This window comes from Nomascus leucogenys, chromosome 11 (genome assembly GCF_006542625.1).
Source record: "Nomascus leucogenys isolate Asia chromosome 11, Asia_NLE_v1, whole genome shotgun sequence".
NCBI lineage: Eukaryota > Metazoa > Chordata > Mammalia > Primates > Hylobatidae > Nomascus > Nomascus leucogenys.
In genome coordinates this window covers 55,881,225-55,887,628 of record NC_044391.1, presented here as the reverse complement: position 1 = coordinate 55,887,628, position 6,404 = coordinate 55,881,225, and positions in this window count along the sequence as shown.

The following is a 6,404-nucleotide window of genomic DNA, read 5'->3' as shown; positions in this document are numbered from 1 at the left end:
TTAAGTTAGGTCTCTGTTGAGTAGATTGGTTCTCTCTCCGTCTGGGTCGCTGGAGTGCCCACTTATTTCATTCCCCATGATTAACTAACTGTAGGTGGAGATCACTGTGCCACATCCATCTTTTTGACTAATAAGCCAAAGCTGCTACTATCGTCTAAATGAAATTTTCCTTGGCTCTCTCGGTCAAATGCCACAATTTGAAGTCCGTCACTACACCATTACTACTAATATCAGGGAGATCGTTTTAACCTTGTCATTGCCCCATGAACATTCTTAGGGAGAAACATCACAGCTGATTTGAAAGTCGCTGGTTGTTTCCTTGGTCACTGGTAAATGAAAAATTTTATAACATCTCAGGGTGCATCTATCCAGGATATATTTAATAATAATTATGAAAGTAGGTCTTCTTAATTGATAAAAAGTTTAATAGAAATACCTTTAGGAGTTTATTAATATGATGTTGGACATAATTTTGGAGATATGTTTAAAAATATTTAAAATAAAATAATTTACTTAACATTTTAAAATATTATAAAAAACAAATTCTGTGTTATTGAGTTAACTCTGAAGAGGGTGGGGATATACAGCATTTTTGTAATACTTCTCTATTAGGCTGGTCCGGGACAGACAGCCATCTGTAGGAATTTGATTTAGACAATGTTAAAAAAAAATGAGAAGTTTGGATTTATCATGAGATTTGCATGACTGAGGGCAGAAATTCTAAGTCAACAGCACTTATGTTTAACAGAACCTTAATTAAATTTGAGACTGAAAATAGATGGCTCAAAGTCTACTTTAAAATAGACCACTGAAAGAAAAGTAAGCTAGGAATGATTTTAAAGGTGTTTTGGCAGTGTGAGCTAGCAATTGCAGAGAGATTATAAGGGGAGATAAAGAGGGCCCAAAACCATAGGAGATATGACAGCTGCTGGCAAAAATATAGCAGTGACAAGCTCCGTGCTGAGGTTGTTGAGAGACATTTAAAAGTGTGAAGTCTAGCATCCAGTTTAAGTAAATTTCTATACCCCTTTTCTGTTACCCTTTAGCTCTTAAGAGAAGACTGCTTTGCAAAATAGGCGTGTGCTAGTGTTGCTGTGGGAGGCTAACAGATTGTAAAGGTCATGGAATCTTTAGGGAATCATCTCTACTTTTGAGCTCAGGGTGGTAGCTTCACAAACTTGAGTGGACAGTAGTTTTGGTAGTTTCAGTTGTAGCAGCAATGAGCGCAGGACCAGAGTCTGCCTGAGAGTCACAGGCAGGAGCCAGCTGACAAATGAGAATAAGTAGCAATGTGGATGGGCTTGAGAATAGCATTAGAGAAGCTTAGGGACATGGATGAAGCTGGAAACCATCATTCTCAGCAAACTATTGCAAGGACAAAAAACCAAACTCCGCATGTTCTCACGTATAGGTGGGAATTGAACAATGAGAACACATGGACACAAGAAGGGGAACATCACACACCAGGGCCTGTTGTGGGGTGGGGGGAAGGGGGAGGGATAGCATTAGGAGTTATACCTAATGTTAAACGATGAGTTAATGGGTGCAGCACACCAACATGGCACATGTATACATATGTAACAAACCTGCACGCTGTGCGCATGTACCCTAAAACTTAAAGTATAAAAACAAACAAACAAACAAAAACAATGACCTTGAAGTACAGAGTTTGGCTTATACACTATTAGAAAACTATGTGTCTCTAACAGAGAATGTTATATATTTTGCTATTATTTCACTTAAAAATTCATCAAATTCATCAGAGCATTTGTCTATCAGTAGGAAAGATTTTATTTTTCCTGAGCTCCCTTTGCAGCTCTGTGTTGCCTTGTAATAAATTTGTCCAGGTCGTGAGTGAAATGTAAGGACAATACACAGCCAGCTTTTTGGAGGGAGACTGGGCATTTTCCTATCAACAAAGACATTCTCCTGCATGATCATATTTCAGTACTCAGAATCAGGATTGCTTTACCATCGTCTAAACCTCCGAACTGACCAGTTGTTCCAAAGGCGTCATTGATAGTAAAAGGAATGGTAATATGCAAAGTTTAGAGTCACATTTTGCATCCAGTTGTATATGTAAGTCTCCTTAAATACAGAACAGTTTGAAACTTGATTTTGAAACCTGGGCAAGGAAGGGGCTCTAAAAAATATAGAGTAAACTCAGACAATATTCTCCTTCTCATAGTTGGAGCAGAGTGTCTCTTCCATTCACATGAAAGATATTTTTAACCTATTTCCAAATACACTCTACTGGTCACTAAATATGTACTATAGTGCTATAGGGTAGTGCTATATAAGTAGATCATCAGATAAATATGATGTTTTGAGAGTTAACACACAGAAACATTACATTTAGAAATAATCTCAAACTTATAGAGAATTTCTGGTACAAAATAAAAAACTTTAAAAATAAACCATTTGAGAGTAAGTTGCCAAATAATACTCCATCTTCCCCAGATACTTTCATGTGTAATTCCTACCACCAAAGACATTCTCCTCATAATCATATTTCAGTACTCAGAATCAGGATTGCTTTACCATCGTTTAAACCTCCGAATTGAACAGTTGTTCCAAAGGCGTCACTGATAGTAAAAGGAATGGTAATATGGAAAGTTCAGAGTCACATTTTGCATCCAGTTGTATATGTAACTCTCCTTAAATATAGAACAGTTCGTCAGTCTTTCTTTGATACTCCTTGATTTTTTTTGTCTTGATATTCTCGATGATTTCAGGCCAGTTATTGGGTAGAACGCCCCTCAAATTGTGTTTTTCTGATTTTCTTAACGATTAAATTCAGGTACGTATCCTTGGCAGGATTATCAAACAAGTGTAGTGAGCCATGTTTACAATATGTCATCTCAGTAGCACACAATGTCAATCTGTCCCAAACCCATTTGATTAAAATAGTACCTGCTCTCCTTCTCCTCTGTAAATTTACTTTCTCTTTTTCTAATTAGTATTTTTATTAAATATTGTGAGACCATGTAGATATTCTAGTTCTCTAAGTTTTGAAAAATTTATTTATATAAGCATGAATTCATGGTTTTCTACTTTATTTAATGTGTTATAATACATTATTGACATTATTTATTTTGATGCTTAAATTATCCCCAATTTTGCCAGTGGGAGTTTCTTTGAGCTAGCTTCTGTGTTTTTTTTGACTTATCTCCAACATTCTTTTAACACTTTATACTTTTTGACAGAAAACAACAGAACAGATTTTTGTGTTCTTTGCCTATCTGATATGAAATTAGGCATTTCTCCAAGGATCCCTGGTTCCTTTTAGTGGAGAAGTGTATTTAGAAATCAGGATATGGGTGATGTGTGTTCAATGTTACTGCTATTTAGGTGCTGGTAGGTCTCTTAGTTGACAGACATACATATGTATATATGTATGTGTACACATCCACATATATTCATATGTGCACTCATACATGTATGCATACATAACATCATTTGCACCTACATTTCTATATATATTATATATTGAGAATGATGAGTGATATGGTTTGGATTTCTGTCCCCACCCAAAGCTCATGTTGACTTGTAATCCCCCATGGTGGAGGCGGTACCTAATGGAAGGTGATTGTACCATGGGGGCAAACTTACCCCTTGCTGTTCTTGTGATAGTGAGTGAGTTCTCATGAGATCTGGTTGTTTAAAAACGTGTAGCACCTCCCCCCTTCTCTCTCTCTCTCCTGCTCCACCATGTGAAGAGGTGCCTGCTTCCCCTTTACCTTCTGCCATGATTGAAAGTTGCCAGAAGCTTCCCCAGCCATGCTACCAGTACAGCCGGCGGAACCATGAGCCAATTAAACCTCTTTTCTTTATAAATTACCCAGGCTCAGGTAGTTCTTTATAGCAGCATGAGAATGGACTATTACAGTGAATCTATTCTGATACTATAAATTCCAATCCAACAGTACAGAGTTTATTCTGGTTTCTCAATTTGCATATTGCAAACTCCCTCTCCAATACTCATTATGTTTAATATATTTACTTTTTGACTAATTCCACTTTATATGTTCTCTATACTCTCATTACTGCTGTCTCTCTTTCCCCTACATGATTGTTCTTTTTATCCTAATCTGGCTTCTGCACCTCTTGCTGGGCTGCTGCTAGTATAAACCCGTGTAAATATCCTTTGCATCCTGCCCATTATCCAACACTCTGCCTTGGGCCTTTCTGCTGTATGGAAACCATCTACAACTCAACCATGCTCTGATATCCTATGCCAGGTCCCACCAATTGACTACTATGAATGCTTTCCTGATCCCACATTTACTCTGATACCATTATAAATATGCAGAATCTCATGGATTTCTTCTGTTATAATGTTATAGCAAAGATCTTTGTAAATGCTCTCTGGGAAAGTTTTTGTGGATGCTGTTTGGGAGACATCAAAAGAGTTTCATTATTCTGAATTTGTGGCTTGAATTTGAGAAAAGTTGACAGAAGAGACAAGATATGAACACAAGCCATTAAAAATGGTTATAGTTTCAGGCTAGAGTGAAAATAAATAGAGAAGCAAAAACTGATAATTAGAAATTCTAGCTTATTCAGAATAGACAAAGTTAAAAATTGTTTTCAATGCATAGAAAAGTACACAATGTTAATATTTCTCAAGTGAGATTATTTTGACACTATAAAGAACATCTGCACTCTGCGAACCAATTAACTTGTTTTAGGGTAGACTATGTACTCAAAAATCAGTTTGTCATGTTACCATCTGTGTAACATGTTGCATGAAAGGATTCAAAAGATTTTCCCCGGTATATAAATAAAACATGAGGCACCCAACAATGGCCAAAATTGTAAACATTTTATTGTTTTTTCTCATACTCATTTTTTGAAAGTCTACCTCCAAACTTTCTACCACATACTATATCAAAAAAGTTGTCTTTTATATTTTATAATGTGTTGACACAACCAGACAATTTTAAATTGGCATTATTCCCTTTATTTTCTTTCATACACATGCTCCCATAGTCAGGCATGACTTTTCAGATATGCCTTAAAGTGTTAAATATGCAAATGATACTAATGCATCCCAAATCCTACATATTCTTTTCCACATATTAAATGATGGCCAGTTTATATTCTATGTAATAAAAGAAGTCCATGAATATATTAAACCTATACTTGATGACTGAGCATTTTGTCATACATAGATATGGTATTTAAATGTTTTTCCAAGTAGTGTAAGTAGAATTATTAAATTTTCATCATAATCAGCATTATAAGAAGTAAATATGTTTATAAGAGAAAATACTTATTAGAAGTAACCAGATATCATACTTTGCTTCAGTTGAGATTTTAATTGATATAATTATAAATTCCTGCTTATTATATCATTTTTGTGAAAGTGAGAACTTACTTATTATAAAATCTAGTAAAGGTAATTTAGGAAATTTAAATTGATTAGGCTTTGTGTGAGAAAATAAACCTAAATCTTGTATAAATGAAATTATTATTTTCACATTATTTTTTAAAACTGATAAGAGCAGGCAGAAGAAATAACATTGTTTCTAAGCCAAAATTATTGTCAGCTTACACAAGGCTTTTTTCTTACCACATTAATATATCAAATATAAATCTCATTTTTCTGAGAATACTGAAGCTTACTTCGTATTCTTCTCTTTCTAACAACTTGCACTACATTGCTACCTGCCGTGAAGCCTAATAACCAAAACCATTACAAATTTAGCTAAATTATTTTTCTCCTTAAGTAAGTTTTATCAAGTGTCTGAAGCTTATTTTAAGCAAGCCAACAAATGTAGAACATTTTGCATAAAGTATTTCTAGAAAATTTTACAGTTATATTAAAAATGCTTTTCTAGTCTTTATAAGCTAATGAAGAACAGCTTCATTTGATAAAGAGACTACTGTGTAGTTCTGTAAGTGAAGATATATCAATATGTTTGCTGAGAAAGTATTTCTGACTCAAAACACACTTTATTCTTATCAAACTCTTAGGAAGATTAGCACATTCAGAAACAGTTTTTAGCTGACTAACTCTCAACATATTGTGTGTTGCTTTTTCTGTAGCACCTGTTGAGTGAGATTGAGGGTTCAGCTAGAGTCACAACTTTAAGCACCATTAAGTTCTTTTTTTTTTTAATTTTATTATTATTATACTTTAAGTTTTAGGGTACATGTGCACAACGTGTAGGTTTGTTACATATGTATACATGTGCCATGTTGGTGTGCTGCACCCATTAACTGGTCATTTAGCATTAGGTATATCTCCTAATGCTACCCCGTCCCCCCACCCCACAATAGTCCCCAGTGTGTGATGTTCCCCTTCCAGTGTCCATGTGTTCTCATTGTTCAATTCCCACCTATGAGTGAGAACATGCGGTGTTTGGTTTTTTGTCCTTGCAATAGTTTGCTGAGAATGA